This window comes from Elephas maximus, chromosome 15 (assembly GCF_024166365.1).
Source record: "Elephas maximus indicus isolate mEleMax1 chromosome 15, mEleMax1 primary haplotype, whole genome shotgun sequence".
NCBI lineage: Eukaryota > Metazoa > Chordata > Mammalia > Proboscidea > Elephantidae > Elephas > Elephas maximus.
In genome coordinates this window covers 55,475,965-55,503,944 of record NC_064833.1, presented here as the reverse complement: position 1 = coordinate 55,503,944, position 27,980 = coordinate 55,475,965, and positions in this window count along the sequence as shown.

Here is a 27,980-nt window from a genome sequence, read left to right as displayed (position 1 = left end):
AACTAGGAAGAAGGACTCGGCAGTCTACTTCTGAAAAGCATTAGCCAGTGAAAACTTTATGAATAGCAGCGGAACATTGTCTGATATAGTGCTGGAAGATGAGCCCCCCAGGTTGGAAGGCACTCAAAAGATGACTGGGGAAGAGCTGCCTCCTCAAAGTAGGGTCGACCTTAATAATGTGAATGGAGTAAAGCTTTTTGGACCTTCATTTGCTGATGTGGCACGTCTCAAAATGAGAAGAAACAGCTGCAAAATCCATTAATAATCAGAACCTGGAATGTACAAAGTATGAACCTAGGAAAATTGGAAATCATCTAAAATGAAATGGAACGCATAAATATCGATATCCTAGGCATCAGTGAGCTGAAATGGACTGGTATTGGCCATTTTGAATTGGACAATCATATAGTCTACTGTGCTGGGAATGACAACTTGAAGAGGAATGTGGTGTTGCATTCATTGTCAAAAAGAACGTTTCAAGATCTATCCTGAAGTACAGTGTCGTCAGTGGTGGGATAACATCCATACGCCTACAAGGAAGACAAGTTAATACGACTATTATTCAAATTTGCACGCCAACCACTAGGGCCAAAGATGAAGAGATAGAAGATTTTTATCAGCTGCTGCAGTCTGAAATTGATCGAACATGAAATCAAGGTGCATTGATAATTACTGGTGATTGGAATGTAAAGGTTGGAAAAAAAGAAGAAGGATCAGTAGTTGGAAAAACATGGCCTTGATGATAGAAACAATGCCGGAGATCTGAACGACAGAATTTTGCAAGACCACCGACTTCATTGCAAATACCTTCTTTCGCCAACATAAATGGCAACTACACACATGGACCTTGCCAGATGGGACACACATAAATCAAATTAACTATATCTGTGGAAAGAGACGATGGAAAGGCTCAACATCATCAGTCAGAACAAGGCCAGGGGCCGACTGTGTAACAGACCATCAATTGCTCATATGCAAGTTCAAGCTGAAACTGAAGAAAACCAGAGCAAGTCCACAATAGCCAAAATATGACCTTGAGTATATTCCACCTGAATTTAGAGACCATCTCAAGAATAGATTTGATGCATTGAACACTAGTGACCGAAGACCAGACAAGTTGTGGAATGACATCAAAGATATCATCCATGAAGAAAGCAAAAGGTCACTGAAAAGACAGTAAAGAAAGGAAAGACCAAGATGGATGTCAGAGGAGACTCTGAAACTTGCTCTTAAGCATCGAGCAGCTAAAGCAAAAGGAAGAATTGATGAAGTAAAAGAACTGAACAGGTGATTTCAAAGGGCCTCTCGAGAAGACAAAGTATTATAATGACTTATGCAAAGAGCTGGAGATGGAAAACGAAAAGGGAAGAAGACGCTTAGCATTTCTCAAGCTGAAAGAACTAAAATTCAAGGCTCGAGTTGCAATAGTGAAGGATTCCGTGGGGAAAATATTAAACGACACAGAAAGCATGAAAAGAAGATGGAAGGAATACACTGAGTCATTACACCAAAAAGAATTAGTCGATATTCAACTATTTCAAGAGGTGGCATATGATCAGGAACCGATGGTACTGAAGGAAGAAGTCCAAGCTGCCATGAAGGCATTGGTGAAAAACAAGGCTCCAGGAATTGATGGAATATCAGTTGAGATGTTTCAACAAACAGATGCAGCACTGGAGGTGCTCACTGGTCTATACCAAGAAATATGGAGGACATATTCCTGGCCAACTGACTGGAAGAGATCCATATTTATGCCTATTCCCAGGAAAGGTGATCCAATTGAATGTGGAAATTATAGAGCAATATCATTAATATCACATGCAAGTAAAATTTTGCTGAAGATCATTCAAAAATGGCTGCAGCAGTATATCAACAGGGGACTGCCAGAAATTCAGGCCAGTTTCAGAAGAGGACGTGGAACCAGGGATATCATTGCTGATGTTAGGTGGATCCTGGCTGAAAGCAGAGGATACCAGAAGGATGTTTACCTGTGTTTTATTGATTATGCAAAGGCATTCGACTGTGTGGATCATAACAAATTATGGATAACATTGCAAAGAATGAGAATTCCAGAACACTTAATTGTGCTCATGAGGAACCTTTACATAGATCAAGAGGCAGTTGTTTGGACAGAATAAGGGGATACTGATTGGTTTAAAGTCAGGGAAGGTGTCCGTCAGGGCTGTATTCTTTCACCATACCTATTTAATCTGTATGCTGAACAAATAATCTGAGATGCTGGACTATATGAAGAAGAACAGGGCATCAGGACTGGAGGAAGACTCATTAACAACCTGCGTTATGCAGATAACACAACCTTACTTGCTGAAAGGGAAGAGGGCTTGAAGCACTTACTAATGAAGATCAAAGACCAAAGCCTTCAGTATGGATTGCACCTCAACATAAAGAAAACAAAAATCCTCACAACTGGACCAATGAGGAACATCATGATAAATGGAGAAAAGATTGAAGTTGTCAAGGATTTCATTTTACTTGGATCCACAATCAACAGCCATGGAAGCAGCAGTCAAGAAATCAAAATATGCATTGCATTGGGTAAATCTGCTGCAAAGGACCTCTTCGAAGTGTTGAAGAGCAAAGAGGTCAACCTGAAGACTAAGGTGCGCCTGACCCAAGCCATGGTATTTTCAAAAGCGTCATATGCATGTGAAAGGTGGACAATGAATAAAGAAGACTGAAGAACAGCTGACGCCTTTGAATTGTGGTGTTGGAGAAGAATATTGAATATACCATGGACTGCAGAAAGAACGAACAAACCTGTCTTTGAAGAAGTACAACCAGAATGCTCCTTAGAAGCAAGGATGGTGAGACTGCATCTCACATACTTTGGACATATTGTCAGGAGGAATCAGTCCTTGGAGAAGGATATCATGCTTGGCAGAGTACAGGGTCAGCGGAAAAGAGGAAGACCCTCAACGAGGTGGATTGACACAGTGGCTGCAACAATGAGCTCAAGCATAACAACGATTGTAAGGGTGGCTCAGGATCAGGCAGTTTTTCGTTCTGTTGTGCATAGGGTCAGTATGAGTTGGAATCGACTCGACGGCACCTAACAACAACAGCAACATATTATTATTATTATTGTGCCTTTTTTTTGTGGTACTGATGTTTTCGTTATTCCTTTTACTTTGCTGTGCTGACTTCCTTTTGTTTGTGCATTTTCTTTTCATTTCTTTAGCTTTTGCAGATTTTGTGTTTCCTGATACTATGTTTTTCTTCTCTATTCTGTTGAGTAGGTTTGTTAACTTTGTGGTTACCTTGAAATTTACCCTTATCTCCCTAAGTTTGAACTACTCTTTTATTACTTGATATCACCTTGACTTCCTCTCCTTTTGAAAGTTCTATACCAACACCCTTTTATTGTTTTGACATTATTGTCATTTACAGATTGACGTCTCTGTTTTCCTGTTTCAAGTCTTTTAGCTCTGTTTGATTATTGAGAGTCTTTGCCTAGGTTCATATCTGGCTTATGCTGTCCTGTGTCCTAGACTCTGGTTTTTGTACGATGTTGTTCGTTCTCTAACTGAAGGACTCCCTTCAATATTTCTTGTAAATTTGGTTTGGTTTTTACATATTCTCTTAATTTCTGCTTGTCTGGCAAGTTCACCATTGTATCCGAGAGTTTTGCAGGACATATTATTCTTGAGTAGTGGTTTTTTTCTTTCTAGGTTTTTTATATGTCATTCTGTTGCCTTCTTGCCTGCATAGTTTCGGCTGAATAATCAGAGCTTAGTCTTATTGCTTGCCCTTTGTAAGCGACTTTCCACTTTCTTGAATCCTGCTTTCAGGATTCTTACTTTGTCTTTGATTTTGACAAGGGTGATTATGATATGTCTTGGTGACTTTCTTTTGGGGCCTATCCTATATGGAATTTGTTGAGCTTCTCGGTTGGTCAGCTTTTCATCTTTCGTATTTGGGAAGTTTTCTGCCAGCAAATCTTCAGCAATCTTTTCTGTGTTTTCCATTTTCTCTGTCTGTTCTGGAACTCTGATCACGTGCACATTGTTGCTCTTGATTATGTCTCACATAATTCTTAGGTTTTCTTCATTCATTTCTCTGATTTTTCCTCAAACTAAGCGGCTTGTCTTTTATGGTTGATTTTACCTTTTGTCCATGGATTTGCCTTCAATCTTGCTGATTCTGTCTCCCACTGTTTCAAATTTGATCCTAAAACCTTGTAATGAGTTTTCTATTTCTGAAATGTTGTTGCTTATGTTTTGAATTTCTAGCTGCTGTTTTTGTATGATTTCTAATTGCTTATTTATTTTGATATTTTGTTCTTGTATTATTTTCCTGAATTCTTCTATTGCTTTGTCTGTGTTTTCCTTGATTCTGTCTATTTTTTCCTTGGTTTTGTCTGTGTTTTCTTGATCTTTTTCCTAATCTCTTGGAGAGCCCTAACAATTAGTCTTTTGAATTCCATGCCAGGTAATTCCATTTCTTTTCCTTCTTCTGGAAGATCATCTTATTATTTTGGTCACTTGCTGGAGCCATCATGTCCTACTTTTTCATATGTTTTGATATTGTCTGCTGTCTCTGAGACATTAAGCTATCTTTTCCTTTATTTATTGATTATATGTTCTTTTATTTCACCTTGCTTCTTTGTTTTGTTTTGATATGTCAGGGCAGGTGGGCCAGATGTGCTTTGATGCTTGCTTGTCTGTGGGTACGACAGCTCTCACCAACCTTGTCTGGGTGAGCAGGGCAACAGCAGGCAGGGCAATCCTACTTTACTGTACACTGATTTGGCAAGATGTCTCAGTGTGGACTGGGTGAGCATTGTCTGCCTCCTGATGTTGGTCCGGTGGTGTGGAAGTGTTCACAGCCACTCACCAGATAGGCAGGGGTGTTGGACAGTGAGTGGTATGAGCTTTCTTCCCACCATCCAGCAGCTTGTTGAGTGGTGGGGGGAGCAGCACAGGTCTGGTGTGGTGGCAGGCCTGAGCCAGGGGTGCTCTAGCTGCAGTGGCATGGTGAGGACTGGTGGGAAGGGGAGGTGGCGTATGGGGCTAGCTGAGGGGAAGAAAGAAAAGTAAAGAGAGAGAAAGAAGAAAAAAGAATAATAAGGGTAGCCAGCAGGTGGGGGCAGGGTGGACCTAAAGGCCAGTGGGAAAAAGGGAAGATGGCATATGGGGCTAGGTGGGAAGTAGAAAGTGGCAAGCTGGTAGCTCACTAGCCACAGAAGTACACCATGGCCCAGCAGAAAGGGATAAAGGTGGTGTACAAGGGTAGGTGGGAGGGAGAAAGAAAAGAAACAAAGGTGAAAAAAAAAAGAAGGAAAAAAATGGCATGGCAGGAGCCGACGGGTGGGATGAGGCAGACCCAGGCTGACAGGGGGTCAGTGGCTTTCTAGTCAATATGGTATGGCATGGACTGGCAGGAAGTGGCAAAGGTGGAGTACGGGCTAGGTGGGAGGGAGAAAGAAAAGGAGGAAAAGGGGGAAAAAAATGGCATGGTGGGAGCTGGTGGGTGTGGGCAGGGGGAGGGTCTGGGCTGGCAGCAGGCTGGTGGCTCTCTATACAAAGCAGCACACCATGGTCCAGCAGGAAGGGGTAGAGGCAGAGTATGGGGCTAGGTGGGAGGGAGAAACAAAAGGAAGAAAGGAAAAAGAAAAAGAAAAAATGGCATAGCAGGAGCTGACAGGTGAGGGCGGGGCAGATCCAGGGTGATAGTGGGCTGGTAGCTCTCTAGCTGAGTGGCATGGCATGGCCTGTGGTGAAGGGTGAGGGTGGCATACAGGGCTAGGTGGGAGGAAAAAGAAAATGCAGGAAGAAAGGGGGGAAATGGTGTGTCAGGCACTGGCTGATGGGGATGGAGTAGACCAGGGTTGATAGCAGGCCAGCAGCTCTCTAGCCAGGAGGTGCAGTGTGGCCCATCGGAAAGGGGTGGGGCTGGGATGGTGTATAAGGCAGAAGGGTAAGGGATGGGAAAGTGTGTTCCTCTTGCTACTGGGTGCTCTGTCTCCTATTGGGAGCTCCATGAATTGCCTTCTCATACTCCCTGTCTTGAGCCATTGCTGGCTATGCTCCAAGATGGCGATGCTGTACTGTTAGTTGGCAGGGGTGCTCCAATATGTATCTCTTCTTATTCTCTATTTTCTTTCAGTTTCTTCTTCCATTCGGTGTTTGATCTAGTTCTTTATCCCTTCATTTATGCTTACGGTTTCAGGATTGACATTTGTATCTGTTTTACTTAGCTTTTTGGGCCTTTGCTGCAGAGGGATGGGATGACATGATGCATCTGTCTGCAGTGCCATATTGGCTCCACCTCCTCTCTCTGTGGCTTTTCTTGGCCAGGTCTGGCCCTTGTGCTTGTTGGTCTAGCTCTTAACCAACACCTTTAGGTCAACCCTGGGCCAATGCCATGGTTAGGCCAGCATTACCACAGCTCTTGAGGCAAAACTTTTACAGTGTATGCTAAAGCCTCTGTTCTGTTGGCAATCTTGCCCAGAGGTTCCCAGTTCTCCTCCATGGGCCAACTCTGCCCACTGCCACTGTCATCCAATGTCATGGTTTCCACTGCACCATTTCTCTGCTACTCAGCTCTTGCCAACCTTTCTCTTGATTTTCAGTATCCTGTTACCAGCTGTCAAGAGTCCTTGACAGCTCTTCTAAGAGGTTCTCAGTGCAGGCCCCTATGTCCAAAGGACACACTCCCCTCCTGGCTCTTGCTAATCAGACAGTCCCCTGTGAGACTACACATTCTAGAGTTTTTATCAGACACTGGCAGTTCCCCCAGTCAATCCTGGTAAAGGTAAGATGGAGGGGGGGAAGACAATCTTGGTAAAGGTCAACTACTGAGGTGGGGGCAGTCAATCCATGTAAAGGTGGATCAATCACTTGCAAGGTGCTTATGTAGATAACAAACCTACCAATCCTTAAGCATACTGCAGCCTGACCAATCATTGGTCAGGAAAACCCACTGCACCACAGCAAGGTATTTCATTCCCTGGCCTTGCTAACTGGCTTTCATTGGCCTAATGAAGGTAAACACAATTTTTCCCAAAAGCTTAACCTTAAAAATAGGAAGAAGAAGGAGTAGGGAAGTGAGAGGATGGTCGTAGCTGTTGTTACCAAAAAAACCAAACCCAGTGCTGTCGAGTCGATTCCGACTCACAGAAACCCTTTAGTACAGAGTAGAACTGCCCCATACAGTTTCCAAGGAGTGCCTGGCAGATTCAAACTGCCGACCCTGTGGTTTCCAGCCATAGCACTTAACCACTACGCCACCAGAGTTTCCACTGCTGTTGTTAGGTGCCATCAACGCAGCTCCAAGGCATGGTGACCCTATGCACAACAGAGCGAAACACTGCCCAGTCCTGCGCCTTCCTCAGAATTGTTGCTTTGCTTGAGCCCATTATAGCAGCCACTGTGTCAATCCATCCCATTGAGTGTCTTCCTCTTTTTTGCTGACCCTCCGCTTTACTAAGCATGATGTCCTGTTCCAGGGACTGATCCCTCCTGATAATGTGTCCAAAGTATGTGAGTTGTAGTCTTGCCATCACTGCTTCTAAGAAGCATTCAGGTTGTACTTCTTCCAAGGCAGAATTGTTTGTTCTTTTCGCAGTCTGTGGTATAGTCAATATTCTTTGCCAACACCACAATTCAAAGGTGTCAGTTCTTCTGTGGTCTTCCTTATTTGCTGTCCAGCTTTAGCATGCATATGAGGCAATTAAAAACACCATGGCTTGGGTCAGGCTCACCATAGTCCTCAAGGTGACATCTTTGCTTTTCAACACTTTAAAAAGGTCTTTTGCAGCTGATTTGCCCAATGCAATGTGTCTTTTGATTTCTTGACTGCTGCTTCCATGTGTGTTGACTGTGGATTCAGGTAAAATGAAATCCTTGACAACTTCAATCTTTTCTCCATTTATCATGATGTTGCTTATTGGTCTAGTTGTGAGGATTTTTGTTTTCTTTATGTTGAGGTGTAAGCCATATTGAAGGCTGTGGTGTCTGATCTTCATCAGTAAGTGCTTCAAGTCCTCTTCAATTTCAGCAAGGAAGGTTGTGTCATCTGCATAACGCAGGTTGTTAATGAGTCTTCCTCCAATTCTGATGCCCTGCTCTTCTTCATATAATCCAGCTTCTTGGATCATTTCTTCAGATAGAATAGGTATGGTGAAAGAATACAACCCTGACACATAGCTTTCCTAACTTTAAACTATGCAGTACCCCCTTGTTTTGTTCAAATGACTGCCTCTTGATCCATGTACAGATTCCTCATGAGCACAATAATGTGTTCCAGAATTCCCATTTTCCGCAATGTTATCCATAATTCGTTATGATCCACACAGTTGAATGCCTTTGCATAGTCAATAAAACACAGGTAAACATCTTTCTGGTATTCTCTGCTTGCAGCCAGGGTCCATCTGACATCAGCAATGATATTCCTGGTTCCACGTCCTCTTCTCAATCCAGCTTGAATTTCTGGCAGTTCCCTGTCAATACACTGCTGCAGCCACTTTTGAATGATCTTCAGCAAAATTTTGCTTGCGTGTGATATTAATGATGTTTGATAATTTCTGCATTCAGTTGGATCCCTTTCTTGGGAATAGGCGTAAATATGGATCTCTTCCAGTCAGTTGGCCAGGTAACTGTCTTCCAAGTTTCTTGGAATAGAGGAGTGAGCACTTCCAGCAATGCACCCATTTGTTGAAACGTCTCAATTGGTATTCCATCAATTCCTGGAGACTTGTTTTTTACCCAATGCCTTCAGTGCAACTTGGACTTCTTCCTTCAGTACCATTGGTTCCTGATCATATGTTACCTCATGAAATGGTTGAACATCAACCAATTCTTTTTGGCATAGTGGCTTTATGTATTCCTTCCATCTTCTTTTGATGCTTCCTCCATTTTTTTAATATTTTCCCCATAGAATCCTTAAGTATTGCAACTGGGAGCTGGAATTTTTTCTTCAGTTCTTTTAGCTTGAGAAGTGCTGAGTGTGTTCTTCTCTTTGGGTTTTCTATCTCCAGGTCTTTGCATATGTCATTATAATACTTTACTTTGTCTTCTTGAGCCACTCTTTGAAATCTTCTGTTCAGCTCTTTTACTTCATTATTTTTTTCTTTTGCATTAGCTACTCAGCATTCAAGAGCAAGTTCCAGAGTCTCTTTTGACATCCATTTAGTTCTTTTCTTTCTCTCCTGTCTTTTTAATGATCTCTTGCTTTTTTCATGTACGATGTCTTTGATGTCATTCCACCACTTATCTGGTCTTTGGTCATTAGTGTTCAACACGTCAAATCTATTCTTGAGATGGTCTCTAAATTCAGGTGGGCTATATTCAAGGTCATACTTTGGCTCTCATGGACTTGTTCTAATTTTCCTCAGTTGCACCTTGAACTTGCATATGAGTAATTGATGATCTGTTCCACAGTTGGCCCTTGGCCTTGTTCTGACTGATGATATTATTGAGGTTTTTCATAGTCTCTTTCCACACATGCAGTCGATTTGATTCCTGTTTATTCCATCTAGTGAGGTTCATGGGTATAGTCACTGTTTATGCTGATGAAAAAAGTATTTGCAATGAAGAAGTTATTGGTCTTGCAAAATTCAATCATGTGATCTCTAACATCGTTTCTATCACCAAGACCATATTTTCCAACTACCAGTCCTTCTTCTTTGTTTCCAACTTTCACATTCCAATCGCCAGTAATTATCAGTGCATCCTGATTGCATGTTCAGTCAATTGCAGACTGCAGAAGTTGGTAAAAATCTTCAGTTTCTTAATCTTTGGCCTTAGTGGTTGGTGTGTAAATTTGAATAATAGTCATATTAACTGGTCTTCCTTGTAGGCATGTGGATATTATTCTATCGCTGACTACGTTGTACTTCAGGATACATCTTGAAATGTTCTTTTTGACTGTGAATGCAATGCCATTCCTCTTCAAGTTGTCATTCCCATCATAGTAGACAATATGATTGTCCAGTTCAAAATGCCCAATACCAGTCCATTTCAGCTCACTAATGCCTAGGATATTGATGTCTATGTGTTCCATTTCATTTTTGATGATTTCCGACTTTCCTAGATTCATACTTCATATATTCTAGGTTCTGATTATTAATGGATGTTTGCAGCTGTTTCTTCTCCTTTTGAGTCATGCCACTTCAGCAAATAAATGTCCTGAAAGCTTGACCCATTCACGTCATTAAGGTCAACTCTACTTTGAGGAGGCGGCTCTTCCCCAATTGTATTTCAAGTGCCTTCCATCCTGAGGGGCTCATCTTCCAGCACTAAATCTGACAATGTTCCACTGCTATTCTTAAGGTTTTCACTGGCTAATTCTTTTCAGAAGTAGCCTGTGGGTCCTTCTCCCTAGCCTGTCTTAGTCTGGAAGCTCAGCTGAAACCTGTCCGTCATGGGTTACCCTGCTGGTATTTGAATACCAGTGGTAAGTGCTACGGCTGCTAACTAAAGGGTCGGCAGTTCGAATCCGCCAGGTGCTCTTGGAAACTCTATAGGGCAGTTCTACTCTGTTCTATAGGGTCACTAGGAGTCAGAATTGACTCGACGGCACTGGGTTTGTTTTTGGGGGGGTATAGCTTCCAGCATCACAGCAACACACAAGTCCCCACAGTATGACAAACTGACAGACACATGGGGAAGAGGATGGTAAGTGAGCTAATTCCTCAGTGTTCATAAAAAAAAAAGTCAAAGAAGCTTCTAAAGTTAAGATATTAAGAAAGAAGAGTCTTTTCATATTATTTAGCGTTATGGAGGCAACTACCAAGAAGAACTAAGTATGCTTTTTTAAAGCAGTTACTTCCAGAGAAAAGAACTGTCCTATCTGAAATTCTTTTTATGGATTTGAAATGTATTATTATGATAGTAATTTAAGAACAAGGCAAACTAAACTCTTCCAAGAAATCTCACACTATTTTACTTAATGTTTCACATATATTTTTTTAATTGTTAAAAAATAGGCTATATTCAATAAAGGCAAAACAAAAAGTATTGCCCTGTTGTATTTCAGAGAATCAGTGAACATCCTATTCAGCAATGTAGTTAGTGTGATGGTTAAGGTTATATGGTGACTTGCCTAGGCCATGATTCTCAGTGGTTTGGCAGATATTATGTAATCATTCTCCATTTTGTGATCTGATAAGAGCTATCAGCTGAAAAGGGAGCTTCCTTGGGAGCATGGCCTGCATTCAATATATATGAATATTCTGGCAAAGCTCATGCTCTCTAAAGATCCTGCGAGCCTGCATCTGTCTCATCATCCTCTGATCTTCGGTTCTTGAGGTGGAACTGCCTGACCTACATATTTTGGGATTTGCCATCTCCTGCAACCAGTGAGCCAGCCTGTGGCCTGACCTGCCAATTTTGGATTCATCAGCCGCTGCAACTATGTGAGTCAGAAGAAGCCTCCAGCCTGATGCCTGACCCACAGATTTGGGACTTGCCGGCCTCCACAACTTCCTGAGCTACTTCCTTGAAATAAATCTCTCTATGTCTATTTACATATATGCTTCACTAGTTTTGCTCCTCTTGAGAACCCAGCATAAGGCAGTTAGATAAATTATAATTTAGAGGTGCATATCACTTCACATGCGTTCTGGCACTGTCCAACTGTATATATGTCTGTGGTCCCCAACTTTTTTTTTTTTATAAAAGAGAGAGTAGCTCTCCTTTTGTTTATTATTTCCCCTAATAGTTTAAAAGACCCCAAACCCAGAATCTTGCAACACTGAACCATGGGTGGGGATATAGGTAAGTGAGGCAGAGGACTTGGCTCTGGACACAGGCTTTTGGGCTTTGTCCAGCAGGCAGACAGGCAATGGCAGAGGGAGCTGCAGGACCCGGGCTGCTCCTGCTGCTCAGGCAGGCAGAACAGTGGGCTGGCCTGGGCACACTTACTCCCTCCTCCCTCACTTCCTCTCGCTTGGCTCCCACCACCACCTTCTTAGCCACTGTTGTTGCTGCAGCACACTCCTCTGGTCTCCACCAGCAGCTCCAGCAGTGGTGGCAGTGGCAGCAGTAGTGACAGGGATGACTGGAAGCAGGCTCCCACAAGGTTTTTATATGGTATTGGCACAATGTCCAAATCACATAATGTCCTTTCACAGAATGTATGGTGGATGTTAAAAGACATATATTTACATATAGCATTATAAAATTCCTCAATGCCCTGGCTCTCTGAGCAGAACAATAAGACTAAAGGGAGAACCATGGTCCCTAAACAGGAGTGTGGTAACTTTGTAATGTTTTTGTTCCCTTCCAATTTACTTATGAGAGAGGGGAACTGAAAGAGCAGAGAGTCGACATTTTGAAGGACATTAAATTTTACAGCTAGATGCCACTTTGAAGGGTTTATGATATTATTTCTTTTTCTACAATTGCTCTACTAAGAGAGGAGCTTCCTTGATGGCAGAGTATGTTTTTATGAAGCAGAGTAACTGCCAAGATAACACTACAGTCTATGTGTCAATTGAGAAATACCATACTTAACCTTTGCCAAAAATCAGAAGGGATAAATTATATAGAAAGTAAGGATCTATCTTAGGGCTGAATTAATCAATGCCTGGATGAGATCCGAAACACTGGTGGCATAGTGGTTAAGTGCTACAGCTGCTAACCAAAGGGTCGGCAGTTCAAATCCACCAGGTGCTCCTTGGAAACTCTATGGGGCAGTTCTACTATGTCTCATAGGGTTGTTATGAGTCAGAATTGACTCGAGGGCAACAGGTTTGGTTTTTTTGGTTTGGATGAGATCAGCCTCCTCCTATATCACCACAGTGCAGTTGCATAAGCCCCTAAAATTTAAAAATCCATCCCGGGGGGGGGGGGGGGGGAAGAGGGCGAGAAAACACTGAAAGAGGGGAATATCTTGAATATGATTAAATTTTGAAACTAAAAGGTCTGAGAAATAACTGAATTTAATTTTTATTTAGAAATGATTAAGTTTTCTGCCTTGGACAAAATAAGAACCTAGAGACAGAATCAAAGTGAATTATACAGAAAATAAAGGAATGGGCATTGAGAAAATTCTAGAACAAGAACTCTACTCCTTACCCAAGTTCTCAAGTTTTAACTCAGAGGGAACGTGGCAGGACAGCTTACCTGAAATTTGTATAAGGATACATGCTAGGAGTCATTTGATACCTGCATCTATTTTGTAAAACTAAAAATTACAGCAGAATTACTAACTAGAGGCATGTAAGAAAACAAAGCATTGCATACACAGGAAGACCTAAAAAAGAAACCTGGACATTTATTGTTTACTTATTTTAATAATTTACTGATTAGGGACAAAGGTTTACTTCTGTCAATAGTGCTTTTAAAATTCATAATCTTTCAACAATCTTAACCGTAAACTTTGGAATCTGGTTAAGTCATGAGCACTCAGATTTATGGACTAACATAGGCAGAGAAGCACTATTTCAATACATTGCTTTACACTTTCTTAAATTTAGTAAATATTGGAAAGAATGTTCTGTTTCTCCAATTTACATGCTGTCTAGATGGCCCTTCTTGTGCAATAAAATGACATAGCCTGGCTTGCAATATGTTTTACTCAATATTAAACATTTTTTTCCTGATCCTGTTCAACTTAAGATATTTACAACATACCAAATTATGTTATTAAGCCCTGCCTTGTCAGACACTGATGGAGTTGTTTGGCTGATAAAAATAGGCATGAAAATAGGCAGTATTTTTTGTGCAAGTGAATGGCACAATACTGGTAAATAATCAAATGTTAAATATCTAAGCTCATATTTTCTCTTGGATTAAAAAGTCCCAATTTAAACATACAGTATGTGCTTCAGACAAAGATTATCCTTCTATAGAAAAAAAAAGTAGGGAAAATTAAACTACGTTCTTTGTTGGGTAACAATGGTATTAGAAGACCATGACCCAATATTTTATATGACTATAAAAAGCTCTGTTAGGTGAGAAATTACAAATCCCTTTTCCAGAAAAAAACACTGAAACTTTTTTTTTTTCTTTTCCTGGACTAAAGGAACCAATTTTTTTTTTTTTTGAAGTAAAGAATAATGCCAGAATTTGGCTCCCTAAGTATTTTGAATGTTTATTTTCTAGTTCTATTTAGTTTATTTCTCATGCTTTGTATTATTTTCACATGATCAGCATTCTAGAAAATATCTCAGTACGGAAATTATTTGTCTTCCTCCCCACCGGTTTCACATATAAGTGCTTATCAGAAATGCTGTAGCCTATTTTCCAGGCCTACAAAAAGAAGTGGGCAAGTATAACAGATTGTAGGAATATGTCTTCCAGACAAATTGTTAGATGAATCAGGTATTATGAATTGATGTGTCCTCCAAACAGATATGTTGATGTCTAACCCCTGGTACATGTGGACATAACTGTCCTTGAAAATGTTATCAGTTAGGTTAATGTGAGGTCATACTGGAATAGAGTGGGTCTGAATCCGATCGGAATAACTCCCTATAAAGGAGGAGAAGAGAGACAGAAGATAGGGCCATGTGACGATGCACCTATAAGTCAAAGAATGCCTGGGGCTTTCTGAAACTAGAAGAAACAAGGAAGGATTTTAAAAAAAAAAAAAAAATTTTTTTTTTTTTTTTTTTTAGAGAGGGAGCATAGCCCTGAATTCAGGCTCCCAGCCCCCAGAACTGTGAGACAATAAATTTCTGTTCTTTAAAGTCACCCAATTTGTGGTATTTTGTTATGGCAGCCTTAGGAAGCTAATACATCAGGTAAAATAGGTTAAACAACAATATCAAAGGTTCCCAAGATGGCTATAGGAAACTCCCCAGCTCTCTCCCTATTTATGCTCAAATATTCATTTTTTTTTTTTATTCTGGTGAAGGCAGGAACTAGCCACCAAGGCCCTGTTCTCTAAGAGGTTTTTGGTAGAAATAGTGATTCCAGTGAATTCAGGGAAACTCAGAGGTTTCACAGGACTATGTAATAGGACCAAGTCTGAAATTATTTAAAATTTCAAATTATAGTTCATATATATTTGAAAATGCCATGAGTTTGCACTTGGAGACAAGCAAAGGCAGAGTGACCTTTGCGACTCAGTGTCTATGGCCGGCAAAGGTCACACACACAAACCAGGAGACTATTTTTGATAACTTGGAATTGGAACGACCAGCTTAGCTCTCCGGGAGCTATTTAAAACCTGCTCTAGATTCTCAAGCAGCACCAGCTCTTGTGATTACGTGTTTACAAACCAACCCTGAAAGATCTGTACAGCCCTCCACTCACAGCCAGGACACCTAACGCTGCTCACCTTTAAAATGAAACCCAAATTGTAATGGAATAAGCTCCATAAATATCCATGCTGTAGGTGAGGGTAATTAACCCCGTTTTAGAAACAGGTTAATAAGCTGCTTGACCAGGGTCAACAGGAGAATCCATGTTAAGCCTGTCTCTAAGCCTTACACTTTTCCAGTTTTCACAGCTCTCAGGATAAACCTGATATACTGGAAATAAGGTCTTCAAAGAAACATATGATACATTCTGAGGTGCATGAGATGGTCGTGGTTAAGTTTACAGACTCCAGAGCCAGATTGACTGTGACCTTCGGGAATGTGTTTAATCTCCCTGTGCCTCAGTTTGCTGTGAGAGAACAGAATGAACTTAGTATTTGTAAAAGGATGACAACAGTTGCCTGGTGAATTGTGAGTACATCATGAGTGTTAGTCATCATTAGTGCAATGGAAGAGGTCTTGTCTTCCATAAGAGGTCCTATCTCCTAATACCAAAAACAATTCAAAATTACATATTCTCTCTGAACAAAAAAATTGGGACTGCTCTTTTCTGACATCATTGATCAACTTCTTTTTATCTTGCTCCAGAATAAAGAGGTCCTTATAAAACTTGAAACAGTGGATGTGAAGATGTGCAACCACAAATATCGGATGTGAAATTAATAAACCGAAATTAACTTTGCTCTCAAGCCCCAATTTCCATCTGTAGTAGAAAATTTATTCTTGTTAATTCAAGGTGAATTCACTTTCAGTTTAAAAGTCAGGTCTTAGGACAGTCCCACCTCTCCCTTCTGAGGGTGATATAAGTTGCTGGGAGCTTGTAAGTTCCTAAGAAGCTTATGTATTCTCCCTGTGGAAGAGGAATGGTGTGTGGTCTCAGTGCTAATCTCTTTCAGTTTAGACCACCTGACCTTGTGTACTGCTTCTCATATACGTCCTCAGCTCGTATAACAGAGTCTGTTGCCTTAGTATGGGTGGTCCACCCTGCATACCTGCCACAGGGTTCTCTAGCCCTAGTCCTGGGCTTTTCTGGCAGATGTTAATTCTTAACCGAGAAGATTAGAGGGGAGGGTAGACTAGCCCAAACGCGCTGCACCACCATTTCTACTCTGTTGAAGTTATCCTTTGTTGGTCCTAGACTACATTAGTTATCTATTGCTGAATAACATATTACCGCCACACTTAGCGAAGCATGTACTATCTCACAGTTTCTGCTGATCAGAAATTCAGAAGCAACTTAGCTGGGTGTTTTTGGCTCAAGGTCTCTCATGACAATGCAATCAAGATCTTGATCAGGGCTGCAGTCAACTGAAGTTTTTTTTTTTTCCTCATTCAGAAATTTATACACATATTGTTTTGTGATATTGGTTGCAATTCCTACAATGTGACAGCACGCTCCCCCTTTCCACCCTGGGTTTCCTGGGTCCATTCATCCAGTTCCTGTCCCTTCCTGCCTTTTCAGTCTGCTTTTGGGCAGGAGCTGCCCATTTGGTATCATACATTTGATTGAACTAAGAAGCACATTCCTCACGTGTGTTATTTTTTGTTCTATAAAACCAAAACCAAACCTGTTGCCATTGAGTTGATTCTGACTCATAGGGACTCTATAAGACAGAGTAGAACTGCCCCCATAGAGTTTCTAAGGAGCGCCTGGTAGATTTGAACTGCTGACCTTTTGATTAGTAGTCATAGCACTTAACCACTATGCCACCAGGGTTTCCTTTTGCTCTATGGGCCTGTCTAATTTTTGTCTGAAAAGTGAGCTTCAGGAATGGTTTCTGTTCTGGGTTAGCAGAGTGTTCAGGGAGTCATCGGCAAGTTTTGACTGTTGCTGGAGGATCCGCTGCCAAGCTCACTCATGTGGCTGCAGGCTGGAGACCTCTGTACTTGGTGACTATTGGCCAGAGTCCTCACCACAAGGGCCTCTTCACAGAGTTGCTTAAGGTTCTCAGGACATGGCAGCTAGCTTTCCCCAAAGCAAATAATCTGAGAGAGAGAGATCAAAACAGAAGCCACAATGTCTTTTATGATCTAGCCTCAGAAGTCATACGTTATCACTTCTGCCATATTCTATTGGTCACGCTGACACCGTGTGGAAAGGGACTAAACAAACGCATGAATACCAGGAGGTGATACCAGGAGGCAGGGATCACTGGGGGCCATCTTGGAGGCTGGCTACCACATGAACATGTTGTCAGGTTCCTCCCATCCCAGAGTTCCACATGGTATAAAAGGCACAAGTCATTCTTTCTGACCCCAAAAGCCATCTGAGGTGGTACAGGTGAGTCTGGGCAATTAACATTTCTGCATCAAAGTCCTCATGTATAAAATGAGGATAATAGCCCTGGTGGCAAAATGGTTAAGAGCTCAGGCTGCTCACCAAAATGTCAGCAGTTCGAATCCACCAGCTGCTCCTTGGAAACCCTATGGGGCAGTTCTACCCTATCCTATACCCTATCCTATACAGTCCTATGAATCGGAATTAACTCAACGGCATACAACAACAACACTGTATAAAGTTTTGTTGGGAGAATTAAATGTGATAATTCATATGTGTCACTTATAATAGTCTGGCATATAGTTAATGCTCAGTAAATGTCATAAGCGTCATCATCATTGTTGACGCTAACACAGATTTCAACCCTGGAAGGGGGGAATGGGCACACAGGGAATAAAGCCTCACACTGTATCTAAGCTCTCTAGTTGTTGTTCCCAAAACTTCTCCAAATATCTTCCTCAAACAAAGGAGGAGTATTCTGAGTTGTTGAGTTTCTGTTGTTTTGTTTGTTTTAATTTCCTTACCTTGTGACTTAAAACTGCTCTTTTATCTTTATCCTATAGCCTGACACTCCATAATGGTTATGGTATACTTTTTGCTTTAAGGCCATTAGCTTTGGTTCTTGGTGTTTAAAGTCACAATTTCAGAATTCAGACAGCATTTTTTTCTCCCAAGCACCTGAATCTTGGAATCTTCAATACCATATTTTGGAACTCAAAGCCAGTAATAACTATAAAAGCTAACGTTCACTAAGGGCCAGGGACTTTATACATTAATTTATATTTATATATATTAATTCATGCAATCATCACAACTTCATGACATAGGTTTTATTTTTACCCCATTCCACATATGAAACAGGCACACAGAGGCACATGACCAATAACCAGCAGAGGTGACTTGGGAACCCAGGCAGCCTAGTCCAAAGCCTGTGCTCCTGACCACTATCGTATGTCACCTCTCAAGAGTTGCTCTTGGTTTTTAATAGTTCTCTTGCAGCCTTCATTTCCTGTAGCACTATATCCCAGCCTCAAGGACACTTCCTTTAAACTCTTTATTTTGAAATAATCTCAGTACAAAAAATCTTTTAACTGTTACCCAAGTTCCCCAAATTTTAACATTTTACCATATTTGCTTTATCATTTCCTCTCTCTCTCTCTCTCTCTGCCTCTTTTAGCCACGTCTGTCTCCACCAACTCAACGTCACTGAACTCAGAGTTGGAAAAGAGTGCACAATCAATGGACTCCCCTGAACCAGTACAAGCTGACTCCAGCACACCACTGAACAAGAACACTTTTAGTGGTAAAATGGCTATGCTGTTGTTATTGTGTGCCACTGAGTAGATTCCAACTCATATCAACCCTGTAGGACAGAGTAAGAACTGCCTCATAGGATTTCCTAGGCTGTTAATCTTTATGGAAAGGAATAGCCAGGTCTCTTCTCTTGTGCAGCAGCTGGTGGATTTGAATTGCTGACCTTTTGGTTAGCAGCTGAGCTCTTAACCATTGCGCCACCAGGGCTCCTTATGGCTATAACATTTACAAAGCATTAAGGAGAAAGAAAAATATATTTATAACAATCGAAATATTTTCCTACTACTTTATTTAGTTCAGTTAACAGGAGCCCCTGGTGGTGAAATTGTTAGGCACTCGTCTGCTAACCTAAAGGTCAGCAGTTCGAGCCCTCCAGCTGCACCATGGGAAAAAAGACCTGGCAACCTGCTCCTATAATGATTACAGCCTAGGAAACCCTATGGGGGCAGTTCTACTCTGTCTTATAGGGTTACTATGAGTCAGAATCGACTCAACAGCAATGAGTTTGGGTTTTGGTTAGGAGTCAGGAGGAACCCTGGTGGCACAGTGGTTAAATGTTTGGCTGCTAACAAAAGGTCGGTGGTTCAAACCCACCAGCTGCTCCACAGGAGAAAGATGTGGTAGTTTGCTTTCGTAAAGATTTCAAACTTGGAAACACTATGGGCCAGTTCTACTTTGTCCTATAGGGTTGCTACGAGTCAGAATCAGCTCAACAGCTCATAACCACAACAACAATAATATACTTCCCCGTTTCATCTGAGAACTGTTATCATCAAGTACCAGGAACAGAAAGTATGGCGTAACAGTCACAATTTTATGTAAAAGTCTAGCATGTTTTAGTTGTAAACCAAAGTTACACAAGACTCAATGATGTGACGTGGCTTCCAAAGCAGTTAATTAGAAATATAATTTATAGAATTAAGGAGATGATAATCTCCCTGTACTCTGCTATATGGTCCATATCCATATGCACTGCGTTGCAGTATTAGGCACAAACATTCAGGAATCATATAAATAGAGTAGAAAACACACCAGTGTAGCAGAAGGTCTTAAACCTATTGAAGGAAAGGTAATTTTTGGCTTGAAGAAGAAACTTTTCTAGAGTCTAATGCAGCTGTCTTCAGATATTGAAAACGTTGTCATATGAAAAAAGGATTAACATGTTCTGTTTTATCATTAATGGGTAAAAGCCAAGAGAGCTTAAATTTTGATTTGATATTAGGAAGAATGTTCTGGAAAATGCCTGTTCAGGAGGGAGGCTATGAATTTTCCACCACAGGAAGGAACAAACATAGGCAGAGCAACTCTTAAGTGATACTGTTGACGTGTAATGCTATCTTCCAATCCCAAATGGGTCAGCAAATCTATCGTTATTATCATTTGTAATAATAACAATAACCTGAAAGTACAAGAATCAAATTTTGCCATATAATTAAGGCATTTGGGCAGGAAATTGATAAGTCTTACGTTTAATTGAATACACCCAATAACATTGTTTCTCTAAAGCATTTAAGAATTTAAAATATATATATATGCAGGCGAAAAAGAGATACATATCCTAGTATATCAGGCTCTATCCAAGACTAAAATATTAAGGAAAAAATGCTGATTGGGAAAATGGCATTACACATATCTTCAAATCAATATCAGTAGAAACACTCATCAAAACAGAAGAGAATACATTTCTATTGCAATTTTCTTTTTGGGTAAAAAAAAATTTGCCATGGAGTCAATTCTGACTCATGGTGACCCCATGTGTGTCGGAGTAGAACTATGCTCCATAGGGCTTTCAATGGCTGATTTTTCAGAAGCAGATCACTAAGCTTTTCTTCTGAGGTACCCTTGGGTGGATTCAAACGACTAACCTTTTGGTTAGTAGCTGACCATTTACCCATTTGCTCTACCCAAAGACTCCTTTTAATTGGGTATAACTTATAAATTCATAGCAAAAGTACAGGAAGAAAGAATTTAATAAGATGAATAGAAGCAGCTTTTTTTTTTTTTTTTAGTGAAACAAGCACATGGATCGGTTTAAAAGAGATACATATTATTTAAAACAATACAAACCTATGATAGATTGGGTAATCATTAAGGCACATTTATACAGTATCTGATTTTATAAATTAAGGTATTGGTATCTCCACCATTACTGATTTATCACACATTTAATCTGTATTTGGAATTTGGAGCATTAGCCAAGAAGTTGAGTTTTGATAGCTTTCCATTCTAGTAGTTACTCATCAGCTATATCTGCGGAAGAATCACTTGATAGTAATTATAAATGATTTTGTCAGATCAAAATGAAATACAATCTAAAGAATACTAAAAGTAAATAAAAGATATCAAACAGAAAAAAAAAGATTATAAATAGATAAAATGAACCAAGGAGACATAATCTTTGGGATCAAAACCATGCATAGATTAACAGCTTAGATATGAAAATCCATAAAAGATGCCTGCATATTTTTAATAGATTTTAATATATTTTAATGACTTCCTAATTGACACACTGTTCATATAAACAAGCTCTTACTAAATATTTTAAGAAATAAATTCTAATACATAAATGTTGTTGTTAGCTGCCATCAAGTTGGCCCCTGCTTCATGGTGGCCTCATATGTTATGAGTAGAACTACTCCACAGGGCTTTCTTGGCTGTAATCTTTCATGTCTTCATTTTTTTTTTTTTTTTTCTGTTGTGCTTTAGATGAACGTTTACAGTACAAACTAGCTTCTCATTAAACTTTGAATATATATGTTGTTTTATGACATTGGTTAACAACCCCATGACATGTCAACACTCTGCCTTCTTGACCTTGGGTTCCCTATTACCAGCTTTCCTGTCCCCTCTTGTCTTCTAGTCCTTCCCCCTGGGCTGGTGTGTCCCTTTAGTCTTGTTTTGTTTTATGGGCCTGTCTAATCTTTGGCTGAAGGGTGAATCTCAGGAGCGACTTCATTACTGGGTTAAAAAGGTGTCCGGGGGCCATACTCTTGGGGTTTCTCTAGTCTCTGTCAGGCCAGTAAGTCTGGTCTTTTTTTGTGAGTTAGAATTTTGTTCTACATTTTTCTCCAGCTCTTTCTGGGGCCCTCTATTGTGATCCCTGTCAGAGCAGTCAGGAGTGGTAGCCGGGGACCATCTAGTTGTCCTGGATTCAGTCCAATGGAGGCTGTGGTAGTTGTGGTCCCTTAGTCCTTTGGACTAATCTTTCCCTTGTGCCTTCAGTTTTCTTTATTCTCCCTTGCTCCCAAAGCGGTGAGACCAGTGGAATATCTTAGATGGCCGATCACAGGCTTTTAGGACCCCAGATGCTACTCACCAAGGTAGAATGTAGAACACTTTCTTTAGAAACTATGTTATTCCAATTGAGCTAGATGTTCCCTGAAATCATGGTTCCCACAGCACTCAGCCCAGCAATTCAGTCCCTCAGGGAGTTTGGATGTGTCTCTGGAGCTTTCATGACCTTGCCTTGTAGAAGTTGTGCTGGCTTCTCCAGTATTGTGTACTGTCTTACCCTTCACCAAGGTTACCACTTCTCTACTGTATATTTTCTGTTTTTCCATCCCCCTCCCTTCCCTCACTCATAGCCATCAAAGATTGTTTCTTTTTGTGTGTAAACGTTTTCATGAAATTTAATAGCAGTGGTCTCATACAATATTTGTTCTTTTGTGATTGGCTTATTTCACTTAGCCTGATGCCCTCCAGATTCATCCCTGTTGTGAGATGTTTTGCATATTTGTCATTGTTCTTTATCATTCCATAGCACTCCATTGTGTGTATGTACCATAGTTTGTCTACTTCTGAAAAGAATTAGCCAGTGAAAACCTTATGAATAGCAGTGGAACGCTGTCTGATATAGTGCCAGAAGATGATCCCCCAGGTTGGAAGTCATACAAAAGACGACTGGGGAAGAGCCGCCTTCTCAAAGTAGAGTCCACCTTAATCACGTGGATGGAGTAATGGTTTTGAGACCTTCATTTGCTGATGTGGCACAAGTTAAAATGAGAAGAAACAGCTGCAAACATCCATTAATAATCAGAACCTAGAATGTACAAAGTATGAATCTAGGAAAACTGGAAATCATCAAAAATGAAATGGAATGCATAAACATCGATATCCTAGGCATTAGTGAGCTGAAATGGACTGGTATTGGTCATTTGGAGTGGACAATCATATAGTCTACTATGCCAGGAATGACAACTTGAAGAGGAATGGTGTTGCATTCATCATCAAAAAGAACATTTCAACATCTATCCTGAAGTTCAACGCTGTCAGTGATAGGATAATATCCATATGCCTACAAGGAAGACCAGTTAATACAACTATTATTCAAATTTATGCACTAACCACTAAGTCCAAAGGAAAAGAAATAGAAAATTTTTATCAGCTTCCACAGTCTGAAATTGACTGACCATGCAGTCAGGATGCATTGATAATTACTGGTGATTGGAATGTGAAAGTTGGAAACAAAGAAGAAGGATTGGTAGTTGGAAAATATGGCCTTCGTGGTAGAAACGATGCTGGAGATCAAATGATAGAACTTTGCAAGACCAGTGACTTCTTCACTGCAAATATCTTTTTCACCAACATAAATGGCGACTATACACATGGTCCTCGCCAGATGGAATACACAGGAATCAAATCAACTACATCTGTGGAAAGAGACAACAGAAAAGCTAAATATCATCAGTCAGAACAAGGCCAGGGGCTGATTGTGGAACAGACCACATGCAAGTTCAAGTTGAAATTGAAGAAAATCAGAGCAAGTCCACTAGAGCCAAAGTACTACCTTGAGTATATCCCACCTGAATTTAGAGACCATCTCAAGAACAGATTTGATGTGTTGAACAGTAATGGCCGAAGACCAGACGAGTTGCAAAATGACATCAAGGATATCATACACGAAGAAGGCAAGAGGCCATTGAAAAGACAGGAGAGAAAGAAAAGACCAAGATGGATGTCAGAGGAGACTCTGAAACTTTCTCTCAGATGTCCAGGAGCTAAAGCAAAAGGAAGAAATGATGAAGTAAAAGAACTGAAGATTTCAAATGGTGGCTTGAGAAGACAAAGTATTATAATGACATGTGCAAAGAGCTGGAGATAGAAAACCGAAAGGGAAGAACATGCTCAGTATTTCTCAAGCTGAAAGAACTGAAGAAATAATTCAAGCCTTGAGTTGCAATAGTGAAGGATTCTATGAGGAAAATATTAAACAATGCAGGAAGCATCAAAAGAAGATAGAAGGTCTAAGATGCATCAGTTGGTGTCAACCCACCTAGAGCAAAGAGAATGAAAAAAGCCAAAGACATATGGTAAAGATGAGCCCAAGAGACAGAAAGGGCCACATAAAGAGGCTACATCAGCCTGAGACTGGAAGAATTAGATGGTACCTGGCTGCCACCAATGACTGCCCTGACAGAGGACACAACAGAGAATCCCTGATGGAGCAGGAGAACAGTGGGATACAGATCTTAAATTCTCATATAAAGACCAGGTTTAATGGTCTAACTGAGATCAGAGGGACCCTGGAGGTCATGGTTGGTGGACCCTCCCTTAGCCCAAGACTGGAGCCATTCCTGAAGCCAACTCTTCTGACGGGAATTGGACTGGACTGTAAAATAGATAGTGATACTGGTGAGGAGTGAGCTTCTTGGTTCAGGTAGACGTGTGAGACTATGTGGGCAGCTCCTGTCTGGAGGTGAGCTGGGAGGGAGGAGGGGGACAGGAGCTGGTTGAATGGACACAGGGAATATAGGGAGAAGAGGAGTGTGGTGTCTCATTAGGGGAGAGCATCTAGAAGTACATAGCAAGGTGTGTATGATTTTTGGGTGGGGGACTGACAATAAAAAAATTAATTAAAAAAAAAAAAGTAGATGGAATACACAGAGTCATTATACCAAAAAGAATTAGTCGACATTCAACCATTTCAAGAGGTAGCATATGATCAGGAACCGATGGCATCGAAGGAAGAAGTCCAAGCTGCACTGAAGGCACTGGCAAAAAAAAAAAAAAAAAAAGCCTCCAGGAATTGACGGGATATCAATTGAGGTGTTTCAACAAATGGATGCAGTGCTGGAAGTGCTCACTCATTTGTGCCAAGAAATTTGGAAGACAGCTACCTGGCCAACAAACTGGAAGAGATCCATATTTATGCCTATTCCCAAGAAAGGCAATCCAACCAAATGTGGAAATTATCAAACAATATCATTAATATCACACACAAGTAAAATTTTGCTGAAGATCATTCAAAAGTGGTTGTAGCAGTATATTGACAGGGAACTGCCAGAAATTCAGGCTGGATTCAGAACAGGACATGGAACCAAAGATATCATTGCTGATGTCAAGTGCGTCCTGGCTGAAAGCAGAGAATACCAGAAGGATGTTTACCTGTGTTTTATTGACTATACAAAGGCATTCAACTGTGTGGATCATAACAAATTATGGATAACATTGCTAAGAATGGGAAATCCAGAACACTTAATTGTGCTCATGAGGAACCTGTACATAGATCAAGAGACAGTTGTTCGGACAGAACAAGGGGATACTGCATGGTTTAAAGTCAGGGAAGGTGTGCATCAGGTTTGTATCCTTTCACCATACCTATTCAATCCGTATGCTGAGCAAATAATCTGGACTATGTGAAGAAGAATGGGGGATCAGGATTGGAGGAAGGCTCATTAACAATCTGCAATATGCAGATGACACAACCTTGCTTGCTGAAAGTAAAGCGGACGTGAAGCACTTACTGATGAAGATCAAAGATCACAGTCTTCAGTATGGATTACACCTCAACATAAGGAAAACAAAAATCCTCACAAGTGGACCAATAAGCAACATCATGATAAACGGAGAAAAGATTGAATTTGTCAAAGATTTCATTTCACTTGGATCCACAATCCACACCCATGGAAGCAGCAGTCAAGAAATCAAAAGACACATTGCATTGGGCAAATCTGCTGCAAAGGACCTCTTAAGTGTTGAAAAGCAAAGATGTGCCTGACCCAAGTCATGGTATTTTCAATTGCATTATATGCATGTGAAAGCTGGACAATCAATAAGGAAGGCGGAAGAAGAATTGACCCCTCTGAATTGTGGTGCTGGTGAAGAATGTTGAATATACCAGGGACTGCCAAAAAAACAAACAAATCTGTCTTCGAAGAAGTACAACCAGCATGCTCCTTAGAAGCAAGGATGGCAAAACTGCGTCTTACATACCTTGGACATGTCAGGAGGAATCAGTCCCTGGAGAAGGACATAATGCTTGGTAGGTACAGGGTCAGCGGAAAAGAAGACCCTCAACGAGGTAGAGTGACACAGTGGCTGCGACAATGAGCTCAAGCATAATGATTGGAAGGATGGTGCAGGACCCGGCAGTGTTTCCTTCTGTGGTGCATAGGGTCACTATGGGTCGGAACCAACCCGTCAGCACCTAACAACCACCACCACCATAGTTTGTTTATCCATTGTCTGCTGATATTTCATCTATGTTGTTTCCATCTTTTGCTATTGTGAACAATGCTGCAATGAATATGGGCATGCATATATCTGTTCGTGGGATGACTCTTATTTCTCTAGGATATATTCCTAGGAGTGGGATTGCTGGATCATAAGGCATTTCTATTTTTACCTTTCTAAGGAAGTGCCATATCATTTTCCAAAATGGTTGTATCATTTTGCATTCCCACCAGTAATGCATAAGAGTTCCAATCTCCCCGCAGCCTCTCCAGCGTTGTTATTTCCTGTTTTTTCAATTCATGCCAGTAATTTCAGCGTGAGATGCTATCTCACTGTGGTTTTGATTTGCATTTCTGTAATCGCTAGTGATCACAAGCATTTCCTCCTGTGTCTGTTAGCCGCTTGAATGTCTTCTTTGGTGAAGTGTCTGTTCATTTCCCTTGCCCGTTTTTTTAATTGAATTATTTGTCTTTTGTTGTAGAGGTGTTGGATTTTCCTGTAGATTTTAGAGATTAGACCTTTGTCAGATTTGCCATAGAGAAAAATTTTTTCCCAGTCTGTAGGTTCCCTTTTTACTCTTTTGGTGAAGTCTTTTGATGAGCATAAGTGTTTAATTTTTAGAAGAGCCCAGTTTTCTAGCTTATCTTCTGGAGTTTGTGTGTTGTTAGTTATGGTTTGTATCCTGTTAATGCCGTGTATTAGAGCCTCTAGAGTTGATCCTATTTTTTCTTCTATGATCTTACAGTTTTTGACTTTATATTTAGGTTTTTGATTCATTTTGAATTAGTTTTTGTGTATGACGTGAGGTATGGGTCCTGTTTTGTTTTTTTGCAGGTGGACATCCAGTTTTGCCAGCACCATTTGTTAAAAAGGCTGTCTTTTCCCCCATTTGATGAACTTTGGGCCCTTGTCAAAGATCAGATGACCATAGATGGATGGATTCAGGTAATAGTCATAATCATAAAAACTCACCTTTATTGAATGCTTACTATGAGCCAGACACTGCTAAGTGATTTGCTGTCACTCATTTATTTTATTCAACTACTACATGCTAAACACTATTCTTGGGTTATAGCATTGAAGAAAGTAGACGGCATCCCTGCTTTCATGGAATGTACATACTGGTGGGAGAATGCAAACAAGAAACTAATAAACAATATATCAATGGGTGGTAAGGGCTATGCTGAAAAATAAAGCAGGGAAAGGTGGTTAGAAAGGAATAGCATTACCTCATTTAATAGTCACAACAAACTTAAGAAGTACAAGTGAGAAAATATGAGGCTCAGAGAGGCTAAGTAACGAGCCCAAGAACACACAGCTGGTGCATGGAAGAAATGGGCCTGACCTCAGAGCTTGAGCTCATAACCATTTTGCTTTTCTCATGGTTATTTTTACCTAATTAATTTCACCATTTGATGAATGAATTGGACAAAGAATGGCAAAGAAGAGAAGGAGGGAAAAGACTGCAGCTCTTAGAACCTCTAAATGAGGACAAACCACAGTGGTATTCCCCCATCAGCCGTAAAACCCTCCCTCAGTGCTATGTAGAGTCCCTGGATAGTGAAAACTGTTAACGTGCTTGGTTGCTATTGGAAAGGTTGTAGGTTTGAGTCCATCCAGAAGCACCTTGGAAAAAAGGCCTGGTGATCTACTTCTGAAAAATCAGCCATTGAAAGCCCTATGGAGCACAGTTCTACTCTGACACAT